Source organism: Leopardus geoffroyi, chromosome A2 (genome assembly GCF_018350155.1).
Source record: "Leopardus geoffroyi isolate Oge1 chromosome A2, O.geoffroyi_Oge1_pat1.0, whole genome shotgun sequence".
In the NCBI taxonomy this organism is placed as follows: Eukaryota; Metazoa; Chordata; class Mammalia; order Carnivora; family Felidae; genus Leopardus; species Leopardus geoffroyi.
In genome coordinates, this window is record NC_059331.1 from 119,600,357 (window position 1) to 119,622,188 (window position 21,832).

Consider the following 21,832-nt stretch of genomic DNA (forward strand, 5'->3'; position numbering starts at 1 on the left):
TCTACCGATGAGATCTACAAAGAGGAAGACCTGGCTCTTTCTCCCACAAACAAGTAGGCATTTCAGATGGTAAGAGTCTTTTTTTTTTTTTTTTTAATTTTTTTTTCAACGTTTATTTATTTTTGGGACAGAGAGAGACAGAGCATGAACGGGGGAGGGGCAGAGAGAGAGGGAGACACAGAATTGGAAACAGGCTCCAGGCTCCGAGCCATCAGCCCAGAGCCCGATGCGGGGCTCGAACTCACGGACCGCGAGATCGTGACCTGGCTGAAGTCGGGCGCTTAACCGACTGCACCACCCAGGCGCCCCAAGAGTCTTTTTTTAAGTTAAAGAAAACAGTCGCTTATTTAGACCGGTAATTCTGATGTGCACTTTCCAGTATTATTTGATTTTTCTTTTCCCTCCTCCTATACACCGTTTGGGCAATTCATTCCTAGTGATATGAGCAGGGAGAAGAAACGAGCTGTGGCTGGGCTACTCCTTCCTAGCTCTTTAGAAAGGTCTGATGCATGGTCATTGATTGAAATGATTGGTTAGCACACAAAACATGCCCTAGACTTGTCCCTAAAAAAAGGAGGGGAAGCTTCATTCATCTAACGTTTTATCAGCTATAAAAGAAAACCAAGAGTATTATTGCTGCTTTTAGTATTAAAAAAAATTTAATTCACAATTTTCAAGTTGTGTTTTGTTGGTCAAAACCAGGAAAGTGTGTGGAAGAAAGCTAGTGCAGTTTTTGCCTATACACTTGATTTTACAGTATGGCTAGGAATCAAGAAACTATCATTGTCTATTTATCAAATCTGGCCATTAGAATCGATAACTACAAATAATGGCCTACTTTTTAGTTTAATTTAGTCAATGAAATACACCATTTTTATATATAAAAACCCCAAGCGAAGAGATTCCTCTTTCATTGAAATTGTGAATATTTTGCTATTGCCAGATCAAGCAGCCCTTCTATTACAGTTTATGCTATTTTAACTAATTATCAAAAGCAAAAGAGGTCAGCATTATGTTAGCCAAATAACTGTGGAAGAGGAAGTGCCCACATGTTAGGAAAGCCGAGGATACTCACACATAAGGTTAAATTACATTATTTCACAATATTTTCAGACACACTTCGGAAATGATTATGTACAAAAACCCAATTATAACAAATGCTTTTAATTAGCCAGTCTGTGTCCTTTGAACATTCTGATAATGTTGAAGTTTAAGTGATTGTCACTTTGTTAGTTTCTAATTTACTTCACCAAGATGGTAGATCATTATTACTCTTTTACAATTATTTTGCTCAATTTCTATAGCCATTTTTATTCAAACCACCTAACCATCTTGATTCCTAATCCCGTTGATCTGACCTAGGAAAATTAAGTAGACGATTTAAGTCAAAGCTTACAAACAAATCCAGCACTATCCATCATAGGTCAATAGCTTTGTATCTAGATTACGGATTGCTAAATAGCTTCAGAGAGTCATTTATTAAAGGAAAATTAATGCTGACAATGGTTCTCAGCTGGTTAATCTTTTGACAGGTGTACTTTCTCACTTGTTCAAACACATATTTCAAAAAGAAGAAATAAGTTACTTAAGCACGAGAAGATCACACACAAAAAAGAATAATTCATCTTCTAACTCAGATGTCTGTGGTATTTCTGCTCTCATCTCATTGTGGTGGCATAATTATTAGGACTTTTGCATAACCTACATGCCAATGTGAGGGTCTAACCTGGGCAATTCTAAAGCTTTGGCATTCCTTGGGACCAAACCCTGTCTTTCCTTACATATTCCGTTAAGCGTGTGACACTATGAAGCCTAGTCCCATCGTGAAGGCAAAAAATTAAGACCTAAGTAATCCTAAAATAAACGTAACCATTTTAAGCTTAGGAAATAATATCTAGGAAGGTGGAACTCTAAAGAATGTAAGACATCCTACAGATTTCAGAAGACATTGTACAGCATTTGAGGTCTATCAATAATAAACAATAAATTTATTACAGTGCCATGCCATTTTAATTCAAATCCACTTCCCCGAATAGGAAAAACATAGAACACACACTCAGGCAGTTTCTAGAATACTGGGAGAGGGATTTATTTTAACCCTACATTTTAGTAATTACGTATACGAAATCAAAACATATCCTGTGCTTAATTCTATTACAGCATTTATAACACCTTATTACAATGTTTGATTTTCTTACCTGATGCCTCCATTACACTACAAGCTCCCACAAGATCAGTACTGAGGTCTTGTTTCTGTCAGCATTCCCATTATCTACCACAGTGCATGATACATTCAATAGATGGCTGTTTGATAAATAAATTCATAAGAAATTCATACAAATTCATAGAAAGAGTAATTCGTAAGTTCATAGAAAGAGTAAAAATCTGGAGTTGGAATATGTGGTTTAGGGGATGTACCATTCACTGGCTGTGTGATTCTCAGTATATAACGTGGGAAAAGCATTAATAACTTCTTCACAGAGTGGCTGTGAATATATGAACACATACATGCTGTAAAATATGACATGCTACTTGAATGTCAGGCTTCACTACTTTATGCCGTGGGTTTGTGAAGTGGGAGTTTTATCTTTACCTACATGATACCTCAAGTCCTTTCCTATCTGGTCGTCTTAGTCGCTGTCTTCTCTAGGAGAATTTTAGCCTCTCTGGCTAAACATGAGTGGGTTTGGACGACACCTATGAACACTGGAAGGAGGCTGGCCCAGGTTAGGAAGTACTAAAGTGGTCCATGGACAGTGATGTTAAAATTACAGCGCAGACCTCTAGTAAAACCTTTCAGCAGCAGCAGGGTATATGGGAAGGTGACAAGAATGCCGCATTTGTTTCACTCGTTCAACAAAACTGAGAACCTATTAAGAATCAGGTCCTGGGGCGCCTGGGTGGCTCAGTCGGTTAAGTGTCCGACTTCAGCTCAGGTCATGATCTTGTGGTTCACGAGTTTGAGCCCCGCGTCGGGCTCTATGCTGACAGCTCGGAGCCTGGAGCCTGCTTCCGATTCTGTGTCTCCCTCTCTCTGACCCTCCCCCCATTCACGTTCTGTCTCTCTCTGTCTCAAAAATAAATAAACGTTAAAAAAATTAAAAAAAAAAAAAGAATCAGGTCCTGTGATAAGTCCTAGAATTACACATGAGTGTATGCATACACATGAGTGTATGTGACCTTGCTCCTAAGAATTTACACCCATCACTGGGTGATCCAGCCACTTGTCTCCTCACCCATCACTGCCACCCTAGACTGAGCCATCATCATGTCTCACCTGGATTACTGCAACAGCTTCCCACTTGCTCTCCCTTCGGCTCTTGCCTCCATAGTCTACCCTCCATAAAGCAGCCAGAGGGAACCATTTTTTTTTTAATGTTTATTTATTTTGAGAGAGAGAAACAGTGCGTGCGCATGCAAGTGGGGAAGGGGCAGAGAGACAGAGAGGGAGAGAGAGAATCCCAAGCAGGCCCCATGCTGTCAGCACACAGTCTGATGCAAGGATCGATCTCACCAACTGTGAGACCATGACCTGAGCCGAAATCCAGAGCTGGATGCTTAACCAACTGAGCCACCCAGGTGCCCCCAAGGGAACCTTTTAAAACATAAGTCTAGGGCGCCTGGGTGGCGCAGTCGGTTAAGCGTCCGACTTCAGCCCGGTCACGATCTCACGGTCTGTGAGTTCAAGCCCCGCGTCAGGCTCTGGGCTGATGGCTCAGAGCCTGGAGCCTGTTTCCGATTCTGTGTCTCCCTCTCTCTCTGCCCCTCCCCCGTTCATGCTCTGTCTCTCTCTGTCCCAAAAATAAACGTTGAAAAAAAAATAAATAAAATAAAACATAAGTCTAGTTCACGTTTCTTTCCTACTCTCAAGCCTCCTAATGCTTCCCATCACTCTTGGTATAAAATTCAAAGTCCTACAAAGCCCTACAAGGCCCTCTAGGATGCAGCCCTTGGCCACCTCTCCCATCTCATCTCATACCATTGTCTACATCGCTCAGTGCTTTCCCATCCTGAACTCCTACTGTTCCTGAAACAAGTCAAATACACTCCCATCTCAAAGACTTGCACTTTGCCTGAAATGCTCTTCCCCTAGATATTCATCACTTGTTTCCTTCACCGCATCCAGATTTTTTTCTCAAAATTTACCTCTTCAGAGAGGCCTTACCTGACCACTTAATCTGACAATCGAAAAAGGCACCCCACCATTCTCAATCCCCTTTTCTGCTTTAATTTCATTCACACTATTTATTACCACCTATTTATTTTAACTCTTCTATCTATCTGGTTTTGGTCCATATTCCCCACATGAACATTGGCTCCATGAGGGCAGTAGCTCTACTGGCTTATTCACCCCATATGCATGGTGTCTGGTCCATCACCAAACACAGCATTTGTTCAAAAAGAGAGACAGGAGGAGGCAATGACAGAGGGGAGAGCAAGGAAACAACTGAGTGCAGTACTGGGTGGTAACTGTTCTCCCAGAGACACAGAAGAGGCTAACGACTACAGACCAAGCAGCTGCCATTCTAGCAAGTCATTAAATGCTCCTAAGTTGTTTCATCTAGAAAGGGAGATGATAGTGCTTTTTTCCCATGACTCCAGAATCAGAAAGACTGAACTCATCTGTACAGATGAAAAGGCAAAGGCCCAAACCATTCAAAATAGGTGCCCGGACCACGCTGTTTTTAAAGGGACAGGCGTCTACCACTTCTCTTGGAAACTGCTTTAATTTCGATCAACCTTAGAGCGGAGAAACACTTTAAATCTAACCAAAGTCTCAAAGTCAGCCTCTCTTTTTCTCTCTCTCAAAGGCATCACAGGAAGTCTCCATTATCTAAACTATCTTCTTTCTTTCCTTCCACTCCTACTTATGGTTGACATAAAAAAATCTGACCACTGGAGATCCATTTGTCTGTGGGGAACAAGAGGAAACCCTGGGGAATAAGAGGAAACAATCCTTGTCCTCAAGGAGTTTGAAACCTAGTGTTTGTGGTGGTGGAGGTGAGTGTGTACGTGTATATGGAGATGGGAGAAGAGAGAAGGCAAACAGACAATTATAAATAGTAAAAGACAGATGCATACTACAGGAGAGGTCTACACATAGGCACGTGGAGGTGCAAAGAAGAAAAGTATCATCAGCAATTAACTGTTCGGTGCCTTTAACAATTTCCTCGATCCCATGGGCTTAGGAGAATATCTGAAATACAACTATCCCAGAAAGTCCAGAATATAAGGTCACAGTAGGTATGAAACACCGTCTTTGCCCTCAAAAGGTCTAAACCCTAATTCGGGAAAAGAGACATATACTCAGAAATAAATGCCAAAAGGTAGCATCATATACCAAGTGTCATGGATGAGGACAATCGCCACCAAATCCTGATTCCCTCTTTTCTTCCATTTTTTGACCTCCGTCATTGAAAGAATAATGAGTTCTCAGAAAGAGAAAGGGTGGAAAAAGAAACAAATTGTTCTCAAAGAGTAACGGTCTTGCCATCAACTGTGGGTAGGCTTTGAAAGCTTTGATAAGAATACAGGTATCCTGAATCTGTTTGCAAATCAAACAGAGCAGTTTAAAACATGAGCTGAGCAAATAATTTTGTATGTTTTATACACGGACACTGAGTTCTGCCTACTAGCTAATTAAATACACACACATAAAAGCCTATCTCTCTTCACAACCAATGTGAGTTTGCTTATTAGAAGAAAACAATCAGAAAACTGAGAATCAGAATTAAGAACAAATACAAAAACGAAACCGTAAGATTTCACAATAAATTTCAAATATGGGTCTGAGTATCTTCGAGGTCTTGGCAAACACTGTTTGGGAGAGGAATAAAGGAGTCTCATCGAGTTACGTGTTTTAAAAAATTCACATTTGGAACTTCAATCAGGAGACAGTAAGTGAAACAATAGACGATGTTCGTCACATTTTCACAACAAAAGCATTAGTAATTTTTTCAAAGTAATTCAATTCTTGTTTTATATCTCTTTCTAATGTTAGCCCACCTGCAACAGAGCTCATTAACAATAATCACCTCAGTCTAATATTTATGTTTACCTGTGTCCCAATGTCTGGCAGTTTTGTTATGAGAACCAAAACAGGCTTAAGTTTCAAATTATGCATCAACATGAACATAACCAGCAGCTGAAGACATTATTCACTATCACTCAGCATTTCTACATAGCGCCTCACTGTTGTTTTCTGCTAAGTAAGAGTTCTTCTTTCTGAAATATTCGCACGTTCGTGTTCACCAAAAAGAAGAACTACATAACTCACTGTATCTGTCCTGAGTCCTGGGAAGCAATGAACTTTCTCTTTTTTGTCCTTAAATGGTTTCTGATTTTTTGAAGTTTTACTTTTCTTGTCAACGGACTCTAACTGGACTCTTCTCTGGTTTCCCATCTACTCCCTGCAACAAAAACCATCACGCTATGCATACTGAACTATTTACAGTAGCTGGAATGTGCAATGATTTTTTCCTTTTATGCATCCACATCTTTCCTAGGTGACTCCCTTGTATGAGATTCCCTTGCCTCCCTTTGCCTGGCTAACTCCTGTTTATCTTTCAAGACTCAACTCATGTGCACTCTAAGGAGCAATGCATGACCATAATCCCCTTTCTCTATTTTTTTTATAACATTTCTAGTGATGTTTGTAATAAAGCATGTAGACTACTCTCATCAGTGATTTTTCTGGTATGTCTTGTAAGGATTTTTATGGGCAAGCGCTGTTTGAATCTTAGCACCGAGCATATATCACATGTGTGATAAATGTTCATTGTCTGTTTAGGAGGTAGGCAGAGAAGAAATCAATGGCTACTAAAATAACCGAGAATACTAATTAAGACTAAGTAAGACAATGTTCTCTAGCTTATCAAAAAAGCTCAACTTTGGAGAACTGTTCTCCACATGTGGCAATGGTACGTTCACTTAACTGCTGCACAAACGTGCAGAAGCATAATAAGTGCACATGTATACAGACATTATTAGGAAGGCACAAAAAACTGAAGCACATGTATTCTGAGTTAAGAGACCTGGAGCGAGGTCACAATTGAAGGCTGCCCCACTTGGAGAAGTTAGAACACCTCTCAATCTTGGTTCCTCCATCTGAAATTGCTGATAAAACCACCTGCCACACTTACCTTGAAGCTCAAATGGAAGAATACTTTGGAAAGGTATTTTACACGGTTATCACACAAATGCTATACAAATTTTAAATATAACAACAAGTAAATCTACTCAGCTTGAATACCGCGAGGTCTTTGGCCTAAACAGCAAAGAAGTGAAATTTGGAATTTAGCCTTACTGAGAAGCTGAACCAAGGATTATGATAGAAAGTCCGTTACTCAAGTGCTGATAACTTAGAATAACCATTTACAAGTCACAAATAAGGAGATCATTTTCAATTCTAGAGCTACCAGAAAGAGGCCGTCAAATCTAGAGAGGGAAGAAATCTAAAAAAGTACATTCAAATTATATTTGTTTATGATACTGCAAAAATCCTGCCACCAAGGCGCTCTCATTGATATATAGCAAAACGTAGTAAATCACTTAATTTACTCAAAAGAACTTAAATGTTTTAACCAGTCTGCCATCAAAAGAGATCAAGAAGAGGACCAATGGGACTTGGGCTGCAATGTGAGCCGTCTTTAAAATGCAATTGTTCTAATCATTTTCTACAGATGCAGCCTCACAAGGGGCTGCTGTCACAGGGACCATTTACGACTTGTTATGGTGTCTCTATTGTTTACCAGCGACATTCGCTGAAAAAGGCGACAGCTGGGACAGAAAGCTGCTACTCAACGAACAATATAATCCCGTGAAAGTAATCAACAAATTTAAGGGTGTTAATTAACTTTACACTTTATCATGTTCAATTAGTTGTCCTTTCTAGAAAAGATTGCCGTGCACAATCAGTTTAGAGCGTGCCATGTTTGATTTGTAAGTGATCACTGTTTCTGTTTCAGAGTCCATGTCAGATGTTCTCTTGGGTTTTGGTGACACAGATGAATGGCTCTGCACATGTTAGGGGGTGATCTGGTTTAACATAAGCCAGCATAACATAACCCCTTGTTAACACTATTTCTGGCATCATCCATGCTGGAAACAGAAAAGCAAAAACACTCTCAACACTATTCCAGAGTCAGATAAACAAAGTTTAGTTAGTTTTTCCTGAAATAAACACAGACACAAATACATGGGAGAAATAAGCAATTTTTCATCATTATTTTTCAAAGTAAGACTTGTCTTTCAGGGGCATGTTTGGGATCATTTCCTCCCAGCAAGATCTCGAAGCTCTGCTGCATTATGCACAAAGCGCCACCGTGTCCTCGTGCTTTACATAATGCAGATAGCCTTTTCCGTGGCAGGTGAACAAATGCTACAGATGTGTCATTAAGTACTGGCTGGTGTTAAATTCTAGAATGTGACTTTGAAATCCAGAAGCTATATTTTACAAGTGTGGGAAATCTGCAGTAAAGTGTATTAATCTATGAATACAAGGTGCCTTTTCTCTTACTTGTAATGCACCTGTCCCTACTTGCTAACAGGACATGGAAAAGCTCATGATGGAGTGACGATACATTCAATATCGCATGGTAATGAAAGTCACTGAGGTTTCTCCGTATTGATAGAGCTTTGCATCAAAGTATTTCAGAAGTCACTGGTGAGGTGAACAAAACGCAAAACTGAGGTGTGGCAGCAGGTGTCTATCTTTAAGAAAATAAAGCAAGGGACGTGCATCTAGCTCCTAAAGACAAAAAACAAAAACAAAACATCTACACAGGATTTTGAAACATCTTCATAAAGCTATACCTGGTTCTTCTAAGACTAGCTGTTTCCTGCATAATATAAATGAAACACATATAAATAAACCACAGCTGGTTAGCTAGTGATAGCATGCGTAAGGACAAAGCTGAACTTCTTCAAAATAGAAAAGTTGTTAACTCTGAAAGCTAATAATGTCCTAAGTTAAATATTAAAGAAGGAAATTATAGGCTATATCTGAAACAGCTGAAACCACAATACACAGCAGCAGAAAACATTAGTTTTCTGCAGAAGATCTGCAGGGAGAAGGGAAGCGGTCGATAGATCCTTAAATTGGAAGCAATAGCCGTTCTTCTATCCCAAGTTGGCAGCTGCTACATTTGCAGGCCTGGTTCATTATTTACCCATAATGACCATCAAGCTGCAGTCAAAGTCAGATCACAACAACTGTCAGCAGCTCTTTTAATTAGCCTTGTTTGAATTCAGATAAATATCACAATAGACCTGCTTATGCTGAAAGAGCAACAGAACGTTCCGCATGGAGCTGGGCTGGCTTGAGAAGGACCAGTGAGTGCAGTACGGACGCCATCAGACAGAAACAGTGGCGTTTTTAAAGGGTGGGGTAAACAGAACAAAATGGTTTGCTTTCATTTTGAAAATCGCTGTAAAAACCAGCTCCCCGACATTCACCCCAGATGAAGACGGTGCACGGTGTTGGAGCGCAATGAAACTGGGCTTCTGAAAGCTTGATGCCTGGTGTCCAAGGAGAAAGTTAACTTAATGCCTTTGGAGAATGTGATTTAAAAAACTCCATTTTGTAGACAATGTATCTTTCAGCTTTCAAAATCATTTCTAAAAGCCAAGTAAAAAAAGTCTGTTCCTTAGATAAGCTCGTAACTTTAATGTCCTTCTATTTCACCTTCTTTAGGAGTTGCATAATTTGCAACATTTTTCTCTGACAGGAATCTGCTATTTTCTATCCACTCCTTGCATTCAGCATTAACAGTCACAAAGTAAAACAAGGCCAACAACCAAATTCTGCGTAATTCAACGGCTGCCATATCCCACACCACTACTCTGGGGTTGTCTCCCTCCAGCCTGCTTGAGAGGAAAAACAGGCGCCAAGATCAGCTGCCCTCTATTCACAGAGGGCTGACTGTCCGCATAGACTATATACTGTTGCAACTTTGGGGGTAGGTAAAAAGAAGTGATGGCCGATAGAGAAGGAGGGTAGAGAATAAGAAGGAGTAAGAAAAGGCAAGATGATAACCTCACGGCGAACTGGAGTCAACTGAGGATAGCAAGAAACTAAAGAGAAGCTAAAAAGCTCCACTCAGCTAACAAGGAATTATTATCTCTGGGAACCACGCGGGAGTCCCTGTGAGAATCTGGACTCTTGAATTGTGGAGTGGGCATCGAAGAAATGGCACTTCTAAATGTAAGCTGGACTTAGTCCACTCTCATTCTTTCTAAGCCCTCAGCTTATCACATACCTTTGTGCAACCATTTCTGATGCTGCACAACATAACATTAAGGAAAAGTAACTAACTAGATTTGCATAAGGATCAAGGACATGTTGCTGTTTACACAGGGTTTGGACCTATTTCCTTATTGAGTAGGAAAACACTCCTATAGGAAGTAATAAAGACTCATTATATTTGTGGTCGACTTCAAGTACTAAAACCTGCATAATAAAACTCTTACAAAGTGTTGTGAGACCGGGGCGCCTGGGTGGCTCAGTCGGTTGGGCGTCCGACTTCAGCTCAGGTCACGATCTCACGGTCCGTGAGTTCGAGCCCCGCGTCGGGCTCTGGGCTGATGGCCCAGAGCCTGGAGCCTGCTTCCGATTCTGTGTCTCCCTCTCTCTCTGCTCCTCCCCTGTTCATGCTCTGTCTCTCTCTGTCTCAAAAATAAACAAACTTAAAAAAAAAAAAAAAAAAAGTGTTGTGAGACCAAATATGTGATAAAGGCAACTACTGAATGTTGACAATATAAGCAGGGAGAACTCTTCATCTGGTTTCATGAGAACGAATCATAGCAAAAAGGAATATTTCTTGCCCCTTGTTTTTTAAATAAAAAATAAGCCATGTGCATCACCCTATCATAGATGACGGCCTTCCCTCCTTACCCTCTAATACATCCTATCTCCTGTCTACATGAACAGCCAATGGTTGTAACTTGTTCAGTGTGTCAAGTACAAAGACAACAGTCAACTTGCCATTCCAAGTCTAGACTCAGGCTCAATATATATGAATCAGAATTTATTGTGTAAGAATACCAAAGAAAACTTCATACCCATTACAATGACTACTCTAAAGCAAAACCAATCATATAACAAGTATTGGAGAGAATGTGAGAAATTAGAATGCTTGAGCACTGCTGCTGGGAATATAAAATGATGCAGCTTCTATGGAAAACAGTACGGTAGCTCCTCAAAAAAATAAAAACAGAATCATCATATGGTCTAGCAATTCCATTTCTGGATATATATATCCCAAAGAACTAAAAGCAGGGTCTTGAAGAGATATTTATATACCAATTTTCATAGCCACAATATTCACAACAGCCAAAAGGTAGAGACAATCCAAATGTCCATCGAAGGATGAATGGGTAAACAAAATGTGGTGTATACATAGAATGGGGTATTATTCAGCCTTAAAAAGGAAAGACATTCTCACACATGCTAAACGTGGATGAACCTTGAGGACATCATGCTAAGTGACATAAGCCAGTCAAAAAAGGACAAATACTGCACGATTCCATTTATATGAGGTACCCAGATGGTCAAATTCACATAAAGACAGAAAGTTGGGGCTCCTGGGTGGCTCAGTCAGTAGAGCATCTGACTCTTGATTTCACCTCAGGTCATGATCCCAAGGTCATGAGATCAAGTCTTGCACTGGACTCCATGTGGAACATGAAGCCTGCTTAGAATTCTCTCTCTCTCTCTCTCTCTCTCTCTCCCTCTTTCTCTAAGATGAAATAGAAAAAAAATTAAAAAATTAAAATTAGAAAGTAAAATAGTGATTGTCAGGGGCTGGGGGGAGAGAGAAATATGGAGTTGCTATCTAATGAGTACATAATTTCAGTTTTGCAAGATAAAAAGAGCTCCGGAGATAGATGGTCGTTAATTGTTGCACAAAAAATGTGAATGTACTTAATACTACTGAACTGAACTGTATACTAAAAATGGTTAAGATGGTAACTTTTTTTACTGTTTATTTATTTACTTTGAGAGAGAGAGAATGTGCACACACGCGTGCAAGGTGGGGCAGGGGCAGAGAGAAAAGGAGAGAATCCCAAACAAGCTCTGTGCTGTCAGCACAGAGCCCGACGTGGGGCTCGAACTCACAAACCATGAGATCATGACCTGAGCCTAAGGTGGACACTTAGCCAACTGAGCCACCCAGGCACCCCTAATTATAATGATTTTTATGAACGCTTAATGTAGTTATCTAGAGAAAATTGAGGAAAGCCATACTAGTCTTATAACCTCCATTTAAAAAATAACAGTTCATAGGCAATAAGCAAATATACCCAGTTTAGGCAAATAGGTAAAACTAAGATCCTCCAATGTCCAATAGTATGCTCACTGCACTAGGCCGGGTTGCTTCCCCAAAGACAGGAAGGATGCACAAATTCTGCGGACAGATCATCTAGGAGTTAAGTTGAAAAAAAACATGAGACTAAACAAAGCACAAGACCTACAATCAAGAATTGGTTAAGCCAAAAGCTCAGGCTAAAAAAAGAAGCAAATGATAAACCCATAACAAATGGTATTTAAACTTAAGCCACAAACATGGTAGTAGCAAAAAAACCCCAACATGTTATATGTGCCACATACACACATGCCAACATTCATAAAAATGAGACACCGCCTAGGGTCCTGGCACCGGTTGGGGTGAAAGGTGGGAGTGTAAAACGAGAGGATGTAAAGCGAAGTGAAATGGCTCAAAGATATAAGAGAAGGCAATAATCCCAAGATAATACTTGGGAACAAAGTGAGGGCTGCTGGTCTGCCTAATTACGAAGCCAAATTTAGGCCAAGAGGCTACGGTTATTTAATTTCCTCTTTCCCTTACAGGCATGAGAAATGGTGGTGCCTTTGTATGAACTGTAGAATGTCACAATTCAAGGTAGACCAACCACAAAAAGGCAGCCCCTTGCATATACGCAAATCAGAAAAAGGCTCTACCCTAAGCGGGCAAGTAGCCTCGAGGAGGTAAGAAGACCAAGTCTGACATATGGAGGTCAAGCTGAATTTCACCCTCAATTCAGGTCTCTTCAGAGAGGCATGGCCTGCACAGGTGAATACAGTAGACCTCAGTTCAAGCTCCGGTTCTGACACGAACAATATTATTTTGTGCAAATCAGTGGCTTGGAGCCTCAGTGCCGTCACCTATCAAATAAATCTCATCTCCAATTCCACTCATTGGTAAATCAATACATTTATCTCAGCTAATTCCTATATCCATTCCACCTTCCTGAACTCCTACTACAGCACACAGCACTAGGCCAGGCACTTCAAGGCAGCACTGTAATAGTCTCTAGGCTCAAAAATCTCCCGAACCAAGACAAAACAAACAAAATACACCGATCTAATGAGCTCCACATGTTCCAACAACTTCTATCTTCCCATTCTCTCCTCACGTAGACCCCAAACTGGTTCTTCCTCCTGCATTTCCTATCTCAGTTAAGATAGTAATTACTATTATCCACAGACACTACGAATCCCGTGGCGGCATTTCTCAAGGTCAATTCCCCAGAATATGACTGCCACAAGATGTCTGACTTCGGCTTAGGTCATGATCTCATGGTTCATGGGTTTGAGCCCCCCATGGGGTTCTGTGCAGACAGCTAAGAGCCTGGAGCCTGCTTCAGATTCTGTGTCTCCTTTTCTCTCTGCCCCTCCCCTGCTCTGTCTCTATCAAAAAATGAATAAACATTTAAAAATTTTCCTAAAAAGGTGAATTTGCTTACACTTATTGTGATTAGACATATTTCTAGCACATTTTTGGTATTTACTTTCACTTTCCCTTGAATTTATTTTTCCTCCTCCCTTACCTTCTGCTGAACTGATAAAAGTTTTCTAAGTTCCTTTTTATTTTCCTGTGGGCTTTGGAATCTATCGATCACTTTTCTATTCTTCTAAATGATAATCCTTAAAAACTTTAAACATATACCACTAACTATAAATTCCTCCAGTAACATCTAAAGTTTTTCAGGATTCCATTCTCCTCTCAAACATGATGTGAACCTTAACATGCATTAAGCCAGAGGATACCACGAGACTCCCCCCTACGCTGTAAATCTTACTGTCCAGAGTTTTAGTGTTATCTTTTTTTTAAACACACAAAACAGGTTTTTTAAATAGTCAGTACTTAAAGTTTTTAATTTTATTTTAAAAATCATTTTGTGCTCATGATTATTTCTGATATTCTTTGCCTTTCTCCTTAGATTGAATCTTTCTCCTCACTGAAGTATATCATTTAATAATTCCTCAGGTAGGGTTATTTTTTAACTATCTTTTATGTGTGTAGAATTTCAGGATGCAAGCTCATTGTAAATGGAGAAATTTTGTTTACTCCCTACCCCCTACCCTAGCCATCTGTGCTCACTTCTCCCTGTATATGATTTTACAGTTGTCTATTCTGGCTTCCCGGGCCCCAGTTTAGGATCGGCTCTTACAGCGGCTGGGGGTTCGGTGCCCGCTCTTAAGGGATTTTAGGGAAGCCACAGATCCAGACACGGAGCCAACAGATGGCTTGGTTCAGGGCTTGGTCTTAACCACTGTAATGTCCTTCCATGTCCTAGGTTCAAAGCTTACTAAAAACCGTAGCCCTGGGCCATGGTCAGCTGGGGATTTGAGCTTCACAGTCTGCCAGCTGTGTGCCTGGGACCAGCCCCCATTACTCACATGGAGTACTTTTTACCCCGGAACAGAACTCCCAGCCACTACTGGACCCACAGCTTAGCTAGCTGATGGCTTTAGTATCACTCAATGTACTATATTTCCACTCTGGTTTTGGTCCATGGAGACAGGTGTCTTACCTTGGAGCACAACTGTGTCCTATTTATTTTCTTATGTATTCGATTGCTATATGCTATGATTTTCATGCACTTAGAACAGAAAAGGTGCATCAAAACATGAATTTACTATCTTAACAAAACACATTTTTCTCCAATTTTTCTTTTTTTTCCATATCCAGCTATTGGCTCTGGTTGTGGCTCTGCTCGTCCTTCACCTAAAATATTGCAATACCTCGGTTGGTTCTCCTCTCTCTGCACACTCTCCCTTGAACCCAATTCTCACCAAGGCCATGAAAACCATTCATCTTATCTGTCTCCTTGAAATCTTTCAAGATCTCGATCTTACCCCAAGATTAGAAGTTTTTCAGCATGGCATGCAAGGTTCTTCCAAGCCTGATCTCAGCTCGCCTTTCTAGATTAATTTCTCAGCCCCTGACACCCAACACCTGGCACTCTAGCCCAACAAGATGACCCCTTCTTTTCCCCACATGCAAAACATGAACTTCATCTTTCTTGCTTTCCTACACTCATGCTGTGTCTTTCTGGTATGCTTATCCACATTTACTCCCTACTCCAGCACCCATCTCAGGCTCTGCTTAGCTAGCAAAAATCCACTTATTCTTCAAAAATTCGGCTCAAATGTCATTTCCAACCTCCATCCCACATTCTGTGCATCCTCCATACACATTTTATCTGTATCCCTGTTACTGATCACATCACTATCATAGTTGTTTACCTGTTTGCTTCCCCTAGACCCTGAGTTCATTGCATAATAGCCATATAATAAATTGATAGTAAGAAATTTCCAGCAAAAAGTAGAGGAAGTCGAATAGTGTAGAAAACGATGAATAGCATTTTGTTAAAAAAATTTTTTCCTGGTTTGTTAATGAAAACAGAGGGTGGAGAAAATCAGAGAAATCTGTACAGTATGACTTACAAAATCCTATATAAAGAACTTCTACAACTCAACACCAAAAAACCAAATACCCCAATTTAAAAATTGGCAGAGGACCTGAAAAGACATTTTCCAAAGACAAAATACAGACAGCCAACAGACACACAAAAAGATGCTCAACATCACTAATCACCAGGCAAAAGCAAATCAGAACCACAATGAGTTATCACCTTACACTTGGTAGAACGGCTAAATAAAAAAGGTAAGAAATAAGTATGGGTGAGGATGTGGAGAAAAAGGAACCCTCATGCACTGTTGGTTGGAATGTAAATTGGTGTAGCCACTGTGGAAAACATATGGAGATTCATCAGAAAGTTTAAAAAAAGAAATACCAATATGACCCAATGATTCCACTACTGTGTATTTAACCAAAGAAAATGAAAACACATATCTGAAAAGTTATAGACACCTCTACGTTTACTGCAGCATTATTTACAATAGTCAAGACAGGGAAGCAGCTAAGTGTCCACTGATAGACAAATGGATAAAGGAGATGTGTGTGTGTGTGTGTGTGTGTGTGTGTGTGTGTGTGTATTTACACATGTAAATGTATTTACAATGTGTGTATGTAAATGTATTTACAATGTGTGTATGTAAATGTAAGTGTATTTACAATGTGTGTATGTAAATACACACACACACACACACACACACACACACACACACAATATGGAATATTATGAAGCCATAAAAAAAAGTTCAGATCTTACAACTTGGGACAACAGGGATGGACCAAAAAAGTATTATGCTAAGTGAAATACATCAGACACAGAAAGACTAATACCATATGATTTCATTCATATGTGGGAATTAAAAAACAAATGAATAAACAAAAAGCACAATGAGACCTATAAATACAGAGGACAGACTGACAATTGCCAAGGGAGTGGGTGGTGGTGGGGAGAAATCATACAATTATTTTATCCTTTTATGTCTGGCTTATTTCACTTAGCATAACATCCTCAAGGTTCATCCATGTTATAGCATGTATCAGAATTTCACTCCATCTTAAGTCTGAATAACTTTTGATTGCATGTATACAGATTTTGTTTACCCATTCATCCATCAATGACCATTTGAGTTGTTTCTACTTTCTGGCTGCTATGAAACTTGTTGCTATTAACACTGGTATACAAATATCTTTTCAAGTCCCTTCTTTCAATTATTTTGGGTATATACCCAGAAGTAAAACTGCTAGATCATATGGTACTTCTATGTTTTTTTGATGAACCACCACACCATTTTCCACATGGGTGCACCATTTTACTTCCCACGAGCAGTGCACAAGCATTCCAGTTTCTCCACATCCTCACCAATACTTGTTGTTTTCTGTTGTCTTTTCATAATAGCCTAGATTCTTTTTTTTTTTTTTTTAATGTTTATTTCTTTCTGAAGGAGAGAGAAAGAGTGTGATCGGGGGAGGGGCAGAGAGAGAGGGAAACACAGAATTTGAAGCAGGCTCCAGGCTCTGTCAGCCCAGAGCCCGACATGGGGCTCAAACCCAAGAGCCGTAAGATCATGACCTGAGCCTAAGTTGGACACTTAACTGACTGAGCCACCCAGGTGCCCGATAATAGCCTAGATTCTAATGAGAGCAAAGTGGTATCTCATTGTGGTTTTGATATGCATTTCTATATGATGAGTGATGTTGATCATCTTTTCATTGTTTTATTGGCTATTTGTATACTTCTTTGGAGAAGTGTCTACTCAAGTCCTTTGCCCATTATTTTATTTTTTTTATTTATTTTATTTTTTTAATTCACATCCAAGTTAGCATATAATGCAACAATGATTTCAGGAGTAGATTCCTTAATGTCCCTTACCCATTTAGCCCACCCCTCCTCCCACAACCCCTCCAGTAACCCTGTTTGTTCTCCATACTTAAGAGTCTCTTATGTCTTGTCCCCCTCCCTGTTTTTATATTATTTTTGCTCCGCTTCCCTTATGTTCATCTGTTTTGTATCTTAAAGTCCTCATATGAATGAAGCCATATGATATTTGTCTTTCTCTGACTAATTTCGCTTAGCATAATACCCTCTAGTTCCATCCATGTAGTTGCAAATGGCAAGATCTCATTCTTTTTTATCTCCTTTGCCTATTTAAAAAAATTTTTTTTAACGTTTATTTATTATTGAGAGACAGAGAGAGACAGAGCATGAGCATGGGAGGGAGCAGAGAGAGGAGACACAGAATACAAAGCAGGCTCCAGTCTCTGGGCTGTCAGCACAGAGCCCAATGCAGGGCTCAAACTCACAAACCTCAAGATCATGATCTGAGTTGAAGTCAGACGCTTAACCGACTGAGACACCCAGGCGCCCCTTTGCCCATTTTTTAATTGGGTTATTTGGGTTTTGTTGCTGATATTGTTTGATATTATCCTTCAACATGTATTTTATTTTTATTTAGAAAATTTTAATTTTTAGAAGTTTTTTGTTATACTCCACTTGCTTCCTTGTAATACACTTTCAACTTCCATTCAAAACTTGGATTTACTTTTTCCTAAAAGTCCTGTGTGAGGTGTATCCCCATTTAATATATACATTTTATTAAGTTCTAAGTATTTTTTCTTATTTAACTTCTTTGAGTAAACAACATGGATTCTTTAGAAATGTGATTTTTAATTTCAAATATATCGAAGGTTTTATTTATTTTTGCTATTGGTATCTAATTAAATTGTATTGTGGTTAGAGAATGCAATCTATAAAATATAGATTGGTATTGAAGACTTGCTTTGTGGTATACTGTGTGGTTAATTTTTAATAATTTTTCCAAGACTTTTTTTTTTTTTTTAGTAATTTCTACACCCAAAATGCAGCTTGAACTCATAACCCCAAGATCAAGAGTCACATGCTCTTCTGAGCCAGCCAGGTGCCCCTAATTTTTCCAACTCTTGAGAAATATATTTCTTCTTCGGTGGCTGGGTAAGAGGTTCTATATACGTCCTCCTGACCAACTTCTTCGTGTTATTCAAAGCTATCTCCTTATTTTATTGTTGTTTGATCATCAATTGCTCAAAAGAGATATACCGAACTGTCCCACCATGACAGTGTCCCACATTTGTCAATTTCTCCTTGTGGTTCTACACTTTTTTGCTTTATACGTTTTGAGGTTATTCTATTAGATGCAGTACCTAATGTTTTTAGAGCAGGTCTTCAGGAGATCAATTCTTGTGGTTTTCCTTTAGCTGAGAATATCCCTGTTTCACCTTCAATCTTGAAGGATATTTCGCCATATATAGAATTCTGATTTCAACACTATAAAGTGTTGTTCCACTGCCTTCTGGGCTTCATGGTTTCTCTGAAGTCATTCCAATCATCGTTCCCCTGTAATGCATCACTTTTCTCTGACTGCTTTCAAGAGTTTTTTTTCTTTTTCTCTGGTTTTCAGCAGTTTGATTATGATATATCTGGGCACGGGTTTCTTTGAGTTTATCCTTTTTCAGGCTCACTGAGTTTGTTGGATTTGTAAGTTTGTCTTTTGTCAAATTTGGTGAGCTTTCAGTCATTTTTGTCTTCAAATACTTGTTCTACACCACACTCCCATAACCTTTTAGAACTTCAATGGCACAAATATTAGACTTTTTGATATTATCCCATAGGATCCTGAAGCTCTGCTAATTTTTTTTTTAAGTTTCTCTCCTCTGTATTGTTCAGAATGGATAATTTCTATTCACGTCATTTCTGCCTCCAAATTCACGGACTCTTTCCTTTGTCATATTCACTCTGCTTTTAAACACAACCAGTGGTTTTTTTTTTTTTTTTTCAAATTTCTAGTTAACTGTATTTCTCAGTTATAAAATTTCTATTTGGTTCTTGTTTATTGCTTCTATTTCTTTGCTTCTTAGAACACATTTATAATAGCTGTTTTAAAGTCACTGCCTGGTAATCTCAGGATTGGCATCTTGATTGTCTTTTCACTTGAGAATTTATCAGACTTTCCTTGTTCTTCCTATGTCAAGTAATTTTTCATCATAGACGTTTGGAATAGTATGTGTTATGAGACTCTGGGTCTTGTTCAAATTCTATGAAGAATATTGTGTTTGGGGTTTTGTCTGTTCATTTCACCAGGCAATTGACCAGATTAGGGTCAAACAAATTGCAACATGCCTTTTGTGGGCTGTGGTCCCAATGTCAGTTCAGTTTTCAAAGTCTTGGCAGTACTATTTGAGTATGTTCTACATGTGCATCAGTCAGGGGCTGGTCTGATACTCAGAAGGCTGTCTAACCCGCAGTTAAGTTCTTACCTCCCTTGGTATGCTGTTTAGAATGAAATCCATGCTGCCCAGCCCTGGGAGATCCCAACAGTTGATACAACATATGGGATCCCTTTCTTGAGTTCCCTCCTATGAACTTCCCCCTACTAACACTCCAGTACATCCACTTCCAATCCTCCCTTTATGGCCCTCTGACTCTAAAGTCCTACAATTCCTGAAACCACGTATGTACCTGGGGCCAAGGAAAAGAAGAATAAAAAAAGTAAAAAGCAATTGGGATTCCTCCCCACTCATTGAACCACAGTTCTTTTAGTCAGAGAGAAGGATTCCCCTGCTCAGAATATTAAGCGCATGCCTGCCACACTTGTAAAACCGCAGCTTTGCAAGTAAGGCTTGTCAGTGTGGCAATGCTGGGAGTGCAAACAGTGAATTTCCATAGGGCCCCTCTTACTGCTTCTTACACTGGAAATATCCTTTCTCTTAGAACTTTGTTTGCTTGTACCCATGCACGGTTCCAGAACTCACAACTGCCTTTGAATCCAGGCTGGGAGACACAAAGGTTAGGGGAAGGGTTTCAGGGAGTTTGCTAGCAGAGCTTTTGTACCTTCTCCAATCCACCTGTTACCACCTACTTTTCGGAGGTCTCAAATAGCTGCTTCATGCATTGTGTCCAAGGTTTTCAAACACTTTCAGCAGGAGAGAAAGGGCAGTGTTTTTTATTTTGTTTGTTTGGTTTTTAACTCCATCTTAACCAGAACTGTAACCTACCCCTCATTCTTAAAGAATAGTTTTGCTGGATGCAAATTCTAAGTTGACAAGTTATCTGTCAGTACTTTGACAATACTATTCCAGTCTTCTGGCTTCCCTTGTTGCTCTTAAGAAGTCTGCTATTTAGGGCCACCTGGGTGGCTCAGTCAGTTAAACGTCCAACTGTTGATTTCGGCTCAGGTCATCATCTTGCAGTTTGTGAGTTCAAGCCCCGTGTCAGGTACTGCAGAGCCTGCTTAGGATTCTGTCTCCCTCTCTCTCTGCTCCTCCCCTGCTCTCTTTCTCTTAAAAAAAATAAATAAACATTAAAAAAAAAAGGCTGCCATTCACACATAACCCTACATATTGTATGAATCCCTCTTACTTTATATTGTTACATATTCTGGAATAGACAAAAACTTAGTGAAAGAAAGGCATTAAATGATTTCCTAAAGCTGGGAGGAGTGACTACATAGGGGCATGAGGGAGGGGACACCAGACTGGCTCAATCAGTGGAATGAGGGAAGGGGCACCAGGTTGGCTCAGTCAGTGGAACAGGCAACTCTTAATCTTAGGGATCTAAGTTCAAGCCCCATACTGGGTGTAGAGGCATGAGGGAACTTTCTGGGATGATAGAAATATTCTATATTTCACTGTGATGATGATTGCATGACTATGTATAATTGTCTAAGCTTATCAATCTCTAAAACTTAAAATGGGTGAATTTTATTATACACAAATTATACCTCAGTAATGCTGGGAGAAAGTCTGATATCAGACTCTTGTTCTTTTGTAGGTGACCTGTCTTTTCTTTCTAGCTGTTTTAAATCTTTTTGCCTTCATTATTGGTATTTTATACTTTTACAACGATGTAGTTAGTAAGATTTCTTTAAAAAAAAACAACACTCCTATTTGTTATATCTTGTGCTTCCTGTTTCTGTGGATTTATGTCAATTCTGGAAACTTCTCAGACATTACCATGTTGACCATTTCTCCCCATCATTCCATCTGGAAGTCTACTCAGATGCATGTTTGACTTTTTTCTTTCTAGCCATGTATACCTGTTTCTTAACTTTCATTCATATTTTCCATCTCCAAATCTTTCTGTATTAAATTTGGGT

At 39.5% G+C, this 21,832-nt stretch overlaps 1 protein-coding gene across 2 annotated transcripts in view; it reads right to left on the minus strand.

Annotated features, from left to right (window-relative positions):
• Positions 1 to 21,832, minus strand: part of HIBADH (3-hydroxyisobutyrate dehydrogenase) — a 114,848-nt gene that overhangs the window by 20,417 nt on the left and 72,599 nt on the right. The window lies entirely within an intron of this gene.